Source organism: Equus przewalskii, chromosome X, assembly GCF_037783145.1.
Source record: "Equus przewalskii isolate Varuska chromosome X, EquPr2, whole genome shotgun sequence".
Lineage (NCBI taxonomy): Eukaryota > Metazoa > Chordata > Mammalia > Perissodactyla > Equidae > Equus > Equus przewalskii.
In genome coordinates, this window is record NC_091863.1 from 30,486,398 (window position 1) to 30,502,321 (window position 15,924).

Here is a 15,924-nt window from a genome sequence, read left to right on the forward strand (position 1 = left end):
TTAAATGTAAGACCTGAAACCATAAAACTCCCAGAAGAAAATATAGACAGTAAGATCTGTGACTTAGGTCTAAAATACTTTTTTGGCTCTGTCTCCTCAGGCAAGGGAAACAAAAGCAAAAATAAACAAATGAGACTACATCAAACTAAAAAACTTTTGCACAGCAAAGGAAACCATCAACAAAATGAAAAGTCAACCTACTAAATGGGAGAAGATATTTGCAAATGATATATCTGATAAGGGGTTAATATCCAAAATATATACAGAACTCATACAACTCAATATAAAAAAAACCCCACAATATGATTAAAAAACAGGCAGAGTACCTGAATAGACATTTTTCCAAAGAAGGTGTACAGATGACCAACAGACACATGAAAATATGCTCAATGTCACTAATCATCAGGGAAATGCAAATCAAAACCACAATGAGATATCACCTCACACCTGTCAGAATGACTATTATCAAAAAGACAACAAATAACAAGGGTTGGCAAGGATGTGGAGAAAAGAAAACCCTTGTACACTGTTGATGGAATATAAATTGGTGCAGCTACTATGGAAAATGGTATGGAGGTTCCTCAAAAAATTAAAAATAGAACTACCATATGATCCAGCAATTCCACTTCTGAGTATTTATCTGAAGAAAATGAAAACAATAATTCAGAAAGATATATGCACCCCTATGTTCACTGCAGCATTATTTTCTGTAGCCAAGATATGGAAGCAACCTAAGTATCCATTGATAGATGAAGGGATGAAGAAAATGTGGTATATATACACAATGGAATATTACTCAGTCACAAAACAGAATGAAATCTTGCCATTTCTGACAATATGGATGGACCTAGAGTGTATTATGGTAAGTGAAATAAGTCAGAGGAAGACAAATACCATATGATTTCACTTATATGTGGAATCTAAAAAACAAAACAAAACAACAATTAAAGCAAAACAGAAAAAACTCATAGATACAAAGAACCAACTGGTGGTCACCAGAGGAGAGGTGGGTCAGGGGATGGGCAAAATAGGTGAAAGAGATTAAGAGGTTACAAAATTCCAGTTGTAAAATAAATAAGTCACAAGGATGTAATATATAGCATAGAGAATATAGCCAATAATATTGTAGTAACTTTGTATGATATTAGATGATTAATAGATTTTTAATTTGTACAAATGTCAAATCACTATATTGTACAACTGAAACTAATATAATATTGTATATCAACTATACTTCAATTTAAAAAAATAAAATAAGGCAACAACGGCTGAAAAATTCCCAAACAGGGGACAGAAATGGACATCCAGATCCACGAGGCCCAAAGGACCCAAATAGGTTGAATCTGAATAGGGCTACATCGAGATGCATTATCATTAAATTGTCAAAAGTCAAAGACAAAGAAAGAATTTTGAAAGCAACAAGAGAAAAGAGAGAAATTACATACAAGGGAACCCCCATAAGACTATAGGCAGATTTCTCCACAGAAATATTTCAGGCCAGGAGAGAATGGGATAATATATCCAAAATACTGAAAGAAAAAACTGTCAACCAAGATGTCTTTATCCAACAAACGTGTCCTTCAGAAAAGAAGGAAGGATAAAAACTTTCCTGAACTGACAAAGCTTAGAGAGTTCATCTCCTCTAGACCTGCCTTACAAGAAAAGCTAAAGGAGTTCTTTGAGTGGAAGTAAAAGGCTGCTAATAAGCATCATAAAAACATAAGAAGGTAGTGTAAAACTCACTGATAATGGTAAATATATAGTCAAAGTTAGATTCTGTACTATGATATTGATGATGTGTAATTCACTTACAACTCTAGTTTAAAAGTTAAAAAACAAACATAATAAAAATAACCATAACTACCATAATCTGTTATTGGCTATTAAATATAAAATATATGTAAACTATAACATCAATAATCTAAAATGTGAGGAGGAAGAGAAGTAAAAGTGTAAAGTTTAGGAATTCTGTTTAAGATGTTATCAGTTTAAAATAGGGTATTATAATTTTAATATATTTTATGTGAGCCACAAGGGAAAAACCTGTAGTAATTACACAAAAGAACATGATGAAAAAGTCAAATCATATGGATACCAAAGCATCAAAACACAAAAAAGCAGGTTATGAAAAAAGGAACAAGAGATCTACAAAATAACTGGAAAAACAATTAAGAAAATGGCAATAGTGAAAATGGCAATGTTTACTTTAAACATAAATGGATTATATTCTTCAGTCAAAAGATATAGAATGGTTGAAAGGATTAAAAAACAAGATCCAACAATATGCTGCTTAAAAGAGACTCACTTTAGCCTTAAAGACATACATCCTGAAAGTGAAGGGATAGAAAAAGATATTTCATGCAAACAGTATCCAAAAGAAGCAGGGATATCTATATGTATATCAGACATAACAGACTTTAAATTAAAAATGGTAAAAAGCAGCAAAGAAGATCATTATAGAATGATAAACAGGTCAATTCATCAAAAAGTTGTAATAGTTGTAAATATTTAGACACCCAACATTAGAGCACCCAAATATATAAAGGAAAAAATTAACAGAGCTAAAAGAAGTAAATAGCAATACAATAATAGTTGAGGATTTTAATACCCTACTCTCAACAATGGATAGCTCATCCAGACAAAGAATCAACAAGGAAATTGCAAATTTGAACAACATTATATACAAAATGAACCTAACAGACATATACAGAACATTCTATCTGACAACAGCAGAATACACATTTTTCTCAAGTGCACATGGAACATTTTCTAGGATACTCCATATATTAGGCTACAAAACAGTCTTAGCAAACTGAAGAAGACTGAAATCATACCAAATATCTTTTCTGACCACAATAATATGAAACTAGAAATTAATAACAGAAGGAAACTAGAAAATTCATAAACACATGGAAATTAAAATATACTCTCCTCAGCAACGAATTGATCAAAGAAGAAATTAAAGAGGAAATAAAAAGCATCTTGAGACAAACAAAAATGGAATCACAACGTACCAAAACTTATGAGATTCAGCAAAAGCAGTCCTAAGAGGGAAGTTCATAGCAATAAATACCTACATAAGAAACAAGGAAGATGTCAAATAAATGCCCTAACTCTATACCTTAAGGAACTAGAAAAAGAAGAAAAAACTGAGCCCAAAGTTAGAAGAAGGAAAAAAAAATAATAAAGATTAGAGCAGAAATAAATGAAATTGAGAACATGAAAACAATACAAAAAGTTAACCAAACTGAGAGTTGTTTCTTTGAAAAGAAAAACAAAATTGATAAACCTTTAGCTAGATTAACCAAGGAAAACAGAGGACCCAAATCAACAAAATTATAAATGAAAAAGGACACATTACAACTGATACCACAGAAATACAAAGGATCATAAGAGGCTACTATAAACTATATGCCAACAAAATGGACAACCTAGAAGACATGAAAAAATTCTTGGAAACATACAACCTGCCATGATCGAATCAGGAAGGAAAGAAAATCTGAACAAATCATTAGTAAGGAGATTGAATCAGTATCAAAAATCTCCCAAAGAAGAAATACCCAGGACCAGATGGCTTCATAGTTGAATTTTACCAGCTATTTAAAGAAGAATTAACACCAATATTTCCCAAACTTGTCCATAAAATTGAAGAGGAGGGAACCTCTCCAAACTCATTTATGAGGCTAACATTACCCTAACACCAAAGCCAGAAAAACACAGCACCAGAAACAAAAACTACAGGCCAATATCCCTGATGAATATAGATGCAAAAATGCTCAATAAAATACTGGCAAACCAAATTCAGCAGCACATTAAAAAGATCATTCACCATGATCAAGTGGGACTTATCCTTGGGATATAAAGATGATTCAACATACACAAATCACTCAGTGTGATACATTACATTAAAATAATGAAAAATAAAAATCATATCAGCATCTTAATAGATACAGAAAAAGCATTTAACAAAATTCAACAACCATTCATGATAAAAACTCATCAAATTAGATGTGGAAGGAATTTACCTCAACATAATAAACACCATATATGACAAAGCAACATCTAACATCATACTAAACGTTGAAAGGTTGAAAGCTTTCCTCTAAGATCATGAACAAGACAAGGGTGCCCACTCTCACCACACCTATACAACATAGTACTGGAAGTCCTAGCCAGTGCTATCAGGCAAGAAAAAGAAATAAAAAGGAATCAGAATTTGAAAGGAAGAAGTAAAATTATGTCTATCTTCAGATGACATGACTTTATATATAGAAAAATCCTGAAGACTCCACCAAAACACTATTTTATCTAATCAACGAATTCAGTAAAGTTTCAGCATACAAAATTAACATACAAAAATCAATAGGGTTTCTATACTCTAAAACAAAATTACCTGAAAAAGAAATGAAGAAAATTATCCCATTTACAATAACATCAAAAACAATAAAATATTTAGGAATAAATTAAACCAAGTAGATGAAAGATCTTTACACTGCAAACTATAAGACATTGATGAAAGAAATTGAAGAAGATACAAAGAAATGGCAAGATATCCCTTGTTCATGAATTGAAAGAATTAACATTGTCAAAATGTCCATATCACCCAAAGCCATCTATAGATTCAACGCAATCCCTATTAATATCTCAATGGCATTTTTTACAGAAGTAGACAAAACAATCCTAAAATTTAGATGAAACCACAAAAGATCCCGAGTAGCCAAAACGATTGTGAGAAAGAACAAAGCAGGAGGCATCTTACTTCCTGATTTCAAACTATATAAGCTATAGTAAACAAAACAGTATGATACTGGCATGAAAACAGACACATAGACCAATGGAACAGAATTGAGAGCCCAGAAATAAACCCACGCATATACACTCAACTAATACTTGACAAGGAGCTAAGAATGGAGAAAAGACAGTCTTTTTCAATAAATGGTGCTGGGAAAATTGGATCTTCACTGTAAAAGAATGAAATTAGACCCCTATATTACACAACTCACAAAAATTAATGGAAAATGGATTAAAGACTTAAATGTAAGCCAGGAAACCATGAACTACAAGAAGTAAACATAGAAAAAAAGCTCTTAACATGGGACTTGGCAATGAGTTTTTGTATTTGACACCTAAAGCATAAGCAAAAAGAAAATGATAAGTAGGTGGGACTACACCAAACTAAAAGGCTTCTGTATAGAAGTAGAAACAATCATCAAAATGAAAAGGCAACCTACAGAATGGGAAAAATATTTGCAAACCATATTTCTGATAAGGGGTTAATATCCAAAATATACAAGGAACTCATACAACTCAATAGCAAAGAAATAATCCCATTAAAAATGGGCAAAGGACCAGAATAGGCATTTTTCCAAAGAAGATATATGAATGGCCAACAGGTACATAAAAAGACGTTCAACATCACTAATCATTAGGGAAATGCAAATCAAAACCACAATGAGATATCACCTCACACCTGTTAGAATGGCTAGCATCAAAAAGACAAGTGCTGGCAAGGAAGTGGAGAAAAGGGAAACCTTGTGCAGTATTGGTGGGATTGTAAACTGGTACAGTAAGTATGGAAAATAGTATGGGGGGGTTCCTAAAAAAATTAAAAATAGAACTACCATATGATCCAGGAATTCCAGTTCTGGGAATATATCTGAAGGAAATGAACATACTATATCGAAGTGATTTCTGCACCCCCATGTTCATAGCAGCATTATTTACAATAGTCAAGACATGGAAACAACCTAAGCGTCCATCAATGGATGAATGGATAAAGAAGATTGATAGATTGATTGATAGATAGATAGATAGATTGATTGATAGCTAGATTGATAGATAGATTGATAGAAAGATACAATGGAATATTATTCAGCCATAGGAAAGGAGGAAATCCTGCCATTTGTGACAACATGGATGGACCTTGAGGACATTACACTAAGTGAAATAAGTTAGACAGAGAAAGGCAAATACTGTATTATCTTAATTATATTTAGAATCTGAAAAAAAAAATCTCATAGAAAAAGAGATCGGATTTGTGGTTACAAGAGGTGCGGGTTGGGTGGAGGAGGAATTGGATGAAGGTGGTCAAAAAGTACAAACTTCCAGTTACAAGATAAATAAGTACAGTTATGCATCACTTAATGATGGGGACATTCTGAGAGGTGCAGTGTTAGGTGATTTCATCATGGTGTGAACATCATAGAGTGTATTGAAGATGAACAAAATTTGCTGCCCCAAAATGTCTCTTTAACATAAGGATTAATTTAGACTGTTTATTTTTAAGAAAAAACCCAGAAAATTTTTCTTGTTACCTCTCCCTTAACTGCCTAAAGAAATTCAGATAAAAAACCTGTCTCAGGAAGTGAGCTATCACCTTAGCATAACATGAACTAGGTGGCAGGGAGGAAGCCTATTTGTTGGGCTTCTCACTATGTTCTTCTGTTTCTGTGTAGCCAAATATTTGTTTTCTAAACGTTTGCTTTTTTTCACCTACCTGTGAATCGCCTGCCTTCACTTTGAAGTCCTTGACTCTCCCACTCCCAACATCTTCTTTCATCTTTAGCTGAGGATGGTATTTAAGGTGAGGGCCTTGGCCATTTTGGCAAGTTACTTAGTTTTCCTGGGTTTCTCCCATGTATGCATGTTACTAAACTTGTTTTTCTCCTGTTAATCTGTCTCATGTCAATTTAATTCTTAGACCAGCCAGAAGAATCTAGAAGGGTAGAGGAAAATGTCTTCCTCCCCTACAGTACTTACACGAACCTAGATGGTATAGCCTTCTACACTCTTAGGCTACATATGACTAATCTTATGGGACCACCACTGTATATGTAGTCCATTATCGACTGAAACATCATTACGTGGCGCAAGACTGTACTAGGGATGTAATGTACAACATGCTGACTATAGTTAACACCACTGTATGGTATATATGAAAGTCAAGAGATTGAATCCTAACTATTCTCGTCACAAGGAAAAAGATATTTTTTTTCTTTTTCTTCTTTTTGTATCTATATGAGGTAATTGATGTTTAAACTAAACTCATTGTGGTAATCATTTCATGACATAAGTCAAATCATTATGCTGTACACCCTAAACTTATACAGAACTGTATGTCAATTATATCTCAGTAAAACTGGAAAAAATCATATAGTACATTTATGTGTTTGAAGGACACCCTTGTTCCCTTAACCATTTTTGCTACCAATCCCTGCCTTAGAAGATGTAAAGTAAGATGTGGCACTTTTATGTAGATATAGTGCAAGTTCCTGACCATTATGTTTTTTTATTGTATGCAAGTGCCTGACATTAAGGTTTTGATTGCTGAGGTGTCCACATCAAAGACAGCTATCTTGAATAAACATATTGCCAGCTACATAATTAGGTAAGAGCCAGGACGCCCCACCTCTAAAGCTTTCTTTGTTCTGTTGATGTCTGGTTGACTTAGATAACTGACCATTTGACCACTTGTTTTTCCCTTTCTGAGTTTTAATTCCTGCTCTTATGTTTTAAATTCACCAATAAAGAGTGAACCCTCAAAACACTAGACACCCCAGCCTCAACCCAAAAAAAAGCAAAACCGTAGGCCTTCATGTTCTCTCTTTCTACCCTCAACTCTCTGTGTGGCCCTGCGCATACCATGTATGCTCCAGGATTTGTGAGTAAGAAACTTTGTTTTTTTTTCAAGTTCGCTCATGGTTGTTGCTGATGTGCATCTTGTAATCATAAAAAGAACCACAAGGGTTTGTCCAGCCACAACATTGGCTCCAAAAGGGGAAATGTCTATGGGGGCTCAATACAAGTAGCCTGGACCCAGGTGAGTGCCCCCAGGCATTTCTAGTCAATAGTATCACTATTGATAGGCTAAGACTGGCACAAAACAATTGGCATAGTTGGCAGCATTGCATGATTGCCCTTGCAATTAACTGAAGGGAATGCCCTTTAGCTGTAACTGGCTTACTAAACTGACTAACCCAGGTGGGTAACACCATCTGGGAAGGAAATGCTGCTTGCTGGAAATCTGTTATGCTGCTATGTGCTTTCACATATTGCCTCTGTTGTATGTTGCCTATGGTATCCATCCCAAAGGTCATTACTGCCATAATAATTCAATAATATCCCCAGAGAAACATGATCAAGACCACATAGTCCAACAAGATGATTAGACCACTAATTATAAAGGCCTTAATTAACTACTAATGTATGTGCAAGTCCTCCCTGCCTCGAGGCCAGGGAGAGCTAAGGAGGATGGACTGGATTGAAAGGCTTGTCACCACTCAAGGAGAGGCTCTTGGCAAAAGGCACGATGTAAGGATATTCCCATAGGTAAGGAGGAGGGGAGACCTCCGCCTGTGACCAGAGTCAGTGGGTCATGCCTGGACTATGAGTCTTAACCCAGAAGAGTGAAATAGCCTAGCAAGAGGAAACCAATGTTACCACAAAAGGGGAAATGCAGCAGAAGCCTATGGTTTCTGTGTCACCACCTCACTTGCTGCTGTCACCCTGTCCCCTGACATGATATCATGGGTCTAATGCCTGGCATGATGTTGCTAAAGCAATTAATTGGCAAATATGTGTCCTGAACATGTGGTGCCAGTACCTCCTGAGAACCCTGAGGAGGTAGACCAGCCCCTTGATAAATGCAAAACCCCTATGGAAGCTTCCTGGGTACTGCTCAGTTCCACAGCCCACCAACATGCTAAGGCTCTGGTATTACACTCCAGAGGCATAGGAGCTTTTCCCACAGACCCTAGGCATATCTCAGACCTCAATCCCAAGGATTTTGATTAGGACACCCTGGATAAAAAGCGGCTGCCTATGAAGAGGGTTCACAGGGATGTCATCTGCAAATTTTTCCAGTAACAACATGTAATATTAAGGTAACAGAAAAAAATCAGGAAGTAGAAATCAAGATAAAAAACTAGACCTTAACCGAAACTCAAAACTTTCTTAAAAATTTTGTGCAGCAGAAAGGAGAAAAGGGAGCTGATTGGCTATTGTGGGTTTTTGGAACAGGCTCTGAGTTATTACTAATGGCTGCTGAAATGTGTTACTTGCCCAGTATCTCTAAAGACTCTAAAATCCATAACATCCTTAAAGATCCATCTGGACTATATGCTCATTTCCTCTGAGATACTACAGATCCTGAGCCCCCTCAGCTTTCCTCTGAATGGGGCAGAACCAAGAAATGTACTTCATGAGGCATCTCTGCCACCAAGGGAAAAGCTGACAAGGTTATTGAGGCCTTCAGTGAGGAGGAAGAGGGAGAAGAGAAGGCAAAGGCCCATTTACACCAGGGCCCTCCCTCTCCTCACTTGGATATATATTGCCTGACACCATGCCCATCCTTCCATCATAGTGATCACTGCTAAAACTCACAGTGAATGGAAAATGTTAGATGAGGCCCATCTCCTGCTGTGCAAAATTGGCACGGTCCAACGGGTTTATCATTTCCATGAGCAACAACCCAAATGACCCCCTCTTCATTTCCAATCCTGAAGAGGCCCCATCTGACCCTGAGTCCAGAGAATTCTTTTTACAGGGCATTCCCCCTAATTACAGGGCAGTGCTACTATGTTTTATTGGCACTGTCAAACCCATCCAAAAGGCACTGGAGGGCATTGACATGGTTTCTAGTCATGGAGGAGATGCCCACTCAGACACTCAGATACTTCAGACTCATGCCCCTCTGCTCCCACTGCCCCAGAAGGATCTCCCTTGAAGAAATTTCCCTCAGAAACAAAGTTTCCTTACTCCCTCTCCAATAAACCCCCGATCTAATTTTGTCCCTTAGGGGCCAAACAGGCAAACATCTACTGGGAGTTATGAAATCTCAGCCTCTTAATCTCTAGACAGCCAGTTTCTAAGCTCTAGACCCTGAAACTAGCATTCTCCCAGCTACAGCCCCCTTCTGCCATCCATCCTCTTGCCACACAGCTGCCCTCTAACCCCTCTGGCCCTGAGCCAGTCCCTGCTACCTCTGCCCCCTTCCCTAATCTCCAGGTCTGGCAACCATCTAAGTACCACTCTTGGAAATTGGTGGCTCCCCAGGGATTGTTCCACCTCCTGGGGACAATCACCCCTATACCACTCTGGTGGTCCCTTGGGACAATAAAAACACAGTCCTTTTTGGCCCTGTTAGACACCAGGGCCCAAATCACTGTCATTCCAGGAAATCCCTCTAAATTCCTGAAAGGGGATCTCTTCTACCTACAGGGCATTGCTGACAAAACAATCAAAGGTGTACAAACCCATTTAGATGTAACTATTGGGATCATTCACCTCAAATAGCTCCCTCTGATGGTGGTCCCTCTGGCTCTTTGTTTCTCTGTTATAGGCATGGATGGACTTACATGAGCCACACCACATGGAACAAGCCCAAGTTCTTGGCCTTCCTTGTGGGACCCACCAAATGGGTGCTGGTGACTCTTCTTCCCCTGGTCAAGATGGTAAACACTCCCCAATACCAACTTAAACAGAGCACTGACTTAAACTCTGTCATTAAAGATACACTTGAGGAGGTGACATCAGCAACATGGTGGTGTGAGCTCACCTGGGACTCTCTCCCCTCCAAATTACAACCAAAAAGAGCAACTGCTTTCCAACCAAAAAAAAATCCTAATAACAGAAATTGTCAGAGACCCACAGCAGCCAAACAACGGAAGGTGGAGAGGCTGGTGCTGCCCTTGGAGGAGCTGAAAGGGGTAGGAGAGAACTTCACTCCCTCCCCTAGAGACTGAGATCGCTGCTGTGGGTGCAGGAAGGAGTGGGGCTGGGGCCGTGTGTCCGGGGATCATCCAGGACTCCCACTGCCAGTGCAGTGGAAACCCTCTAACAGGGGAAAGCTTTTGCATGCAGGGACCCCATCAAGCCAGGGCCCTGGGAGACCAGAAAGCGACAGCTGATCCAATCCAGGTGGGTGTGAGTGAAAGTGCCCCTCCTCCCCAACCCCTGCTGTGCCACCATCACGGCTGAAGGCAGAAGGATCAGAACGCATGGCTCTCAACCTCCATCTAGTGGTGACAGGCTGTAATTGCAACTAAATAACAGCATCATGTGCAAAAACCACTCCTCTACCATCCAGCAATTTATAAAAGCTCCAGTCCAAAAGGAAAACAATAAAAATACAGAAGCAGATCCTGAGGGCTTGGAAATGGGTAAACTAAGTGAAGACGAGTTCAAAATAGCTATCATCAAAATATTCAATGAGGTAAAGGGAAATATAGAGAAACAAGTCAACGAGTTCTGGAGTTACTTCACAAAAGAGATTGAAATCATAAAGAAGAATCAATTAGAAATACTAGAGATGAAAAATACAATGGATCAGATAAAACAGAATACGGATTCCCTGAATGCCCATGTAGACACCAGAGAGGAGCAAATTAGCATAATTGAAGATAGACAGGCTGAATGGCTCCAGAAAGAGGAAGAAAGAGAACTAAGAATTAAAAAACTGAAGAAAATCTCAGAGAAATAGCTGACTCAATGAGAAAATGCAACTTAAGAATCACTGGAATTCTGGAGGGTGTGGAAAAGGAAAATGGAGCAGAAAGTGTGCTCAACGAAATAATAGAAGAGAACTTCCCAAATCTGGGGTTTGAGAGAGAAATGTGTGTGGAGGAAGCTTTCAGATCTCCCACATTTTTCAATGTAAAAAGACCTGCTGCAAGGCATATTGTAGTAAAACTGGCAACAATGAATGACAAAGAAAGAATACTCAGGGCAGCAAGGCAGAAAAAAAAACCTACAAAGGAACCCCCATCAGACTTTCAGCGGATTTCTCTACAGAAACCTTACAATCTGGGAGAGATTGGAGTGACATATTCAAAACTTTAAAGGATAAAAATCTTCAGCCAAGAATACTCTATCCAGCAAAAATATCCTTAAGATATGAGGGAGAAGTAAAATCTTTTCCAGACAAACAAAAGCTAAGGGACTTTGTAGTCACAAGACCTACACTACGAGAAATCCTCAAGAAGTCTCTCATACCCAAAAAAAGAAAAAAGGGGAGAAAGGGGTCACAAAACACAGAGTAGGGAGACACATAGATAGAATCTGAATAGGATAGCAAATATTCAACTATAGCATTAGGATAAAGGGAAGGAAATCACGAAAGCAAAGACAATCTTATCACCCTAACCACAAACTCACAACACAAGTTGGAATAAGAGATGAAAATAATAATTTAGGAGGGGAGGAGGAAAGGGACTGAAACAGTCTAGGTTAAGGAAGTAAGAGACCACCAGAAAATGGACTACGTTATACACGAGATTCTGAATACAGACTTCAGGGTAGCCACTAAACTAAAAAACAGAACAGAGACACAAAACATAAATAAGGAAAAATCTAAGAAACTCAGCATAAGAAATTGCAGAAGTCAATGGGTAGGCTAAAACACACAGGATGAGAAACAAAGGAAACACAGGAAAACCAGAAAACGAGCAACAGAATAACAGCACTAAGCCCTCATGCATCAATACTCACCCTCAATGTAAATGGATTGAACTCTCCAATAAAAAGACAGAGTGGCAAAATGGATTAAAGAACAAGATCCAACAATTTGTTGCCTCCAGGAAACACACCTCAGCTCCAAAGACAAACAGGCTCAGAGTGAAGGGGTGGAAGACAATACTCCAAGCTAATAGCAAACAAAAAACAGCAGGTGTCACAATACTTATATCAGACAAAACAGACTTCAAGATAAGGCAGGTAAAGAGAGACACAGAGGGCCAATATATAATGATCAAAGGGACACTTCATCAAGAAGAAATAACGCTTATAAATATCTATGCACCCAACACAGGAGCACCAAAGTTCATAAAGCAACTATTAACAAACCTAAAAGAAGATATCAAAAATAACACAATAATAGTAGGGGACCTCAACACCCTACTCACATCAATGGACAGATCATCCAGACAGAAAATCAAGAAAGAAACAGTGGAGCTAAACAAAGAGCTAAAACAGTTGGACTTAGTAGACATATATAGAGCACTCCATCCAAAAACAGCAGAATACACATTTTTCTCAAGCACGCATGGAACATTCTCAAGGACAGACCATATGTTGGGAAACAAGGCAAGCCTCTACAAATTTAAAAAAATTGAAATAATAACAAGCATTTTCTCTGATCATAATTCTATAAAGCTAGAAATTAATTACAAGAAAAAAGCTGAGAAAGGCACAAGGATGTGGAGACTAAAGAATATGCTATTGAATAAGCAATGGATCATTGAAGAAATTGAAGGAGAAATCAAAAAATACCTGGAGACAAATGAAAATGGTAAATGCCATACCAATTCATACAGGATGCAGCAAAAGCTGTATTAAGAGGAAAATTCATCGCAATTCAGGCACATCTTAACTAACAAGAAAAATCCCAAATCAGCTATCTTAAACTACACCTAACTGAAGTAGAGAAAGAAGAACAAACAAAGCCCAAAGTCAGCAGAAGGAGAGAAATAATAAAAATCAGAGCAGAAATAAATGCTATTGAAGCAAAAAAGGCAGTAGAAAGGATCAATGAAACAAAGAGCTGGTTCTTTGAGAAGATAAATAAAATTGACAAACCCCTAGCCAGACTTACAAACAAAAAAAGAGAGAAAGCTCAAACAAACAAAATCAGAAATGAAAGAGGAGAAATAACAACAGACTCTGCAGAAATACAACGGATTATAAGAGAATACTATGAAAACTATATACCAGCAAAATGGATAACCTAGAGGAAATGGATAAATTCTTGGACTCCTACAATCTCCTAAAGCTCCCTCAAGAAGAAGCAGACAATTTGAACAGACCAATCACAAGGAGAGAGATTGAAACAGCCATCAAAAGCATCCCAAAGAATAAAACCCCAGGACCAGATGGCTTTCCTGGAGAATTCTACCAAACTTTCAGAGAGGATTTAATACCTATCCTTTTCAAGCTATTCCAAAAAATTAGGGACGATGGAACACTTCCTAACACATTCTACAAGGCCAACATCACGCTGATACCAAAGCCTGACAAGGACAGCACGAAAAAGGAGAATTACAGGCCAATATCACTGATGAACATAGATGCAAAAATTCTCAACAAAATTTTGGCAACCCAAATAGAGCAATTCATCAAAAGGATTACACATCATGATCAAGTGGGATTCATACCAGGGACACAGGGATGGTTCAACATCCGCAAGTCAATCAACGTGATACACCACATCAACAAACTGAGGAATAAAAACCACATGATCATCTCAATAGATGCAGAGAAAGCATTTGACAAGATCCGACAGGCATTTATGATAAAAACTCTGAACAAAATGGGGATAGAGGGGAACTACCTCAACATAATAAAGGCCATATATGACAAACCCACAGCCAACATCATACTCAATGAGCAAAAACTGAGCACCATCTCCCTGAAAACAGGAACAAGACAAGGATGCCCTCTATCACCACTCTTATTTAACATAGTACTGGAGGTTTTGGACAGAGCAATTAGGAAAGAAAAAGGAATAAAAGGAATCCAAATGGGGAGGAAAGAAGTGAAACTCTCACTGTTTGCAGACGACATGATCTTATATATATAGAAAACCCTAAAGAATCCATAGGAAAACTTTTAGAAGTAATCAACAACTACAGCAAAGTTGCAGGGTATAAAATCAATTTACATAAATCAGTAGCATTTCTATACTCTAATAACAAACTAACAGAAAAAGAACTCAAGAACACAATACCATTCACAATCGCAACAAAAAGAAGAAAATACCTCTGGGTGAATTTAACCAAGGACGTGAAAGACCTATACAATGAAAATTACAAGGCTTTTCTGAAAGAAATGGATGACGACATAAAGAGATGGAAAGACATTTCATGCACATGGATTGGAAGAATAAACATAGTTAAAATGTCCATTCTACCTAAAGCAATCTACAGATTCAATGCCATCCCAATCAGAATCCCAATGACATTCTTTACAGAAATAGAACAACGAATCCTAAAATTCATATGGGTCAATAAATAGATCCCGAATTGCTAAAGCAATCCTGAGAAAAAAGAACACAGCTGGAGGCATCACAATCCTTGACTTCAAAACATACTACAAAGCTACAGTAATCAAAACAGCATGGTACTGGTACAAAAACAGGTGCACAGATCAATAGAACAGAATTGAAAGCCCAGAAATAAAACCACACATCTATGAACAGCTAATCTTCGATAAAGGAGCTAAGGGCATACAATGGAGAAAAGAAAGTCTTTTCAAAAAATGGTGCCGGGAAAACTGGAAAGCCACATGTAAAAGAATGAAAATTGAGCATTCTTTTTCACCATTCACCAAAATAAACTCAAAATGGATCAAAGACCTAAATCTGAGACCTGAAACCATAAGGCTTCTAGAAGAAAATGTAGGCAGTACACTCTTTGACATCAGTATTAAAAGGATCTTTTCAGATACCATGTCTTCTCAGACGAGGGAAACAATAGAAAGAATAAACAAATAGGACTTCATCAGATTAAAGAGCTTCTTCAAGGCAAGGGAAAACAGGATTGAAATTAAAAAAACAACCCACTAACTGGGAAAAAAATATTTGCAAGTAATACATCCTACAAAGGCTTAATATCCATAATATATAAAGAACTCACACAACTCAACAACAAAAAATTAAGCAACCTGATCAAAAAATGGGCAGGAGATATGAACAAACATCTCTCCAAAGAAGATATATGGATGGCCAATAGGCACATGAAAAGATGTTCATCATCGCTGATCATCAGGGAAATGCAAATCAAAACTATAGTAAGATATCACCTTACACCCATTAGAATGACAAAAATAACTAAAACAAATAGTAACAAATGTTGGAGAGGTTGTGGAGAAAAAGGAACCCTCATACACTGCTGGTGGGAATGCAAACTGGTGCAGCCACTATGGAAAACAGTA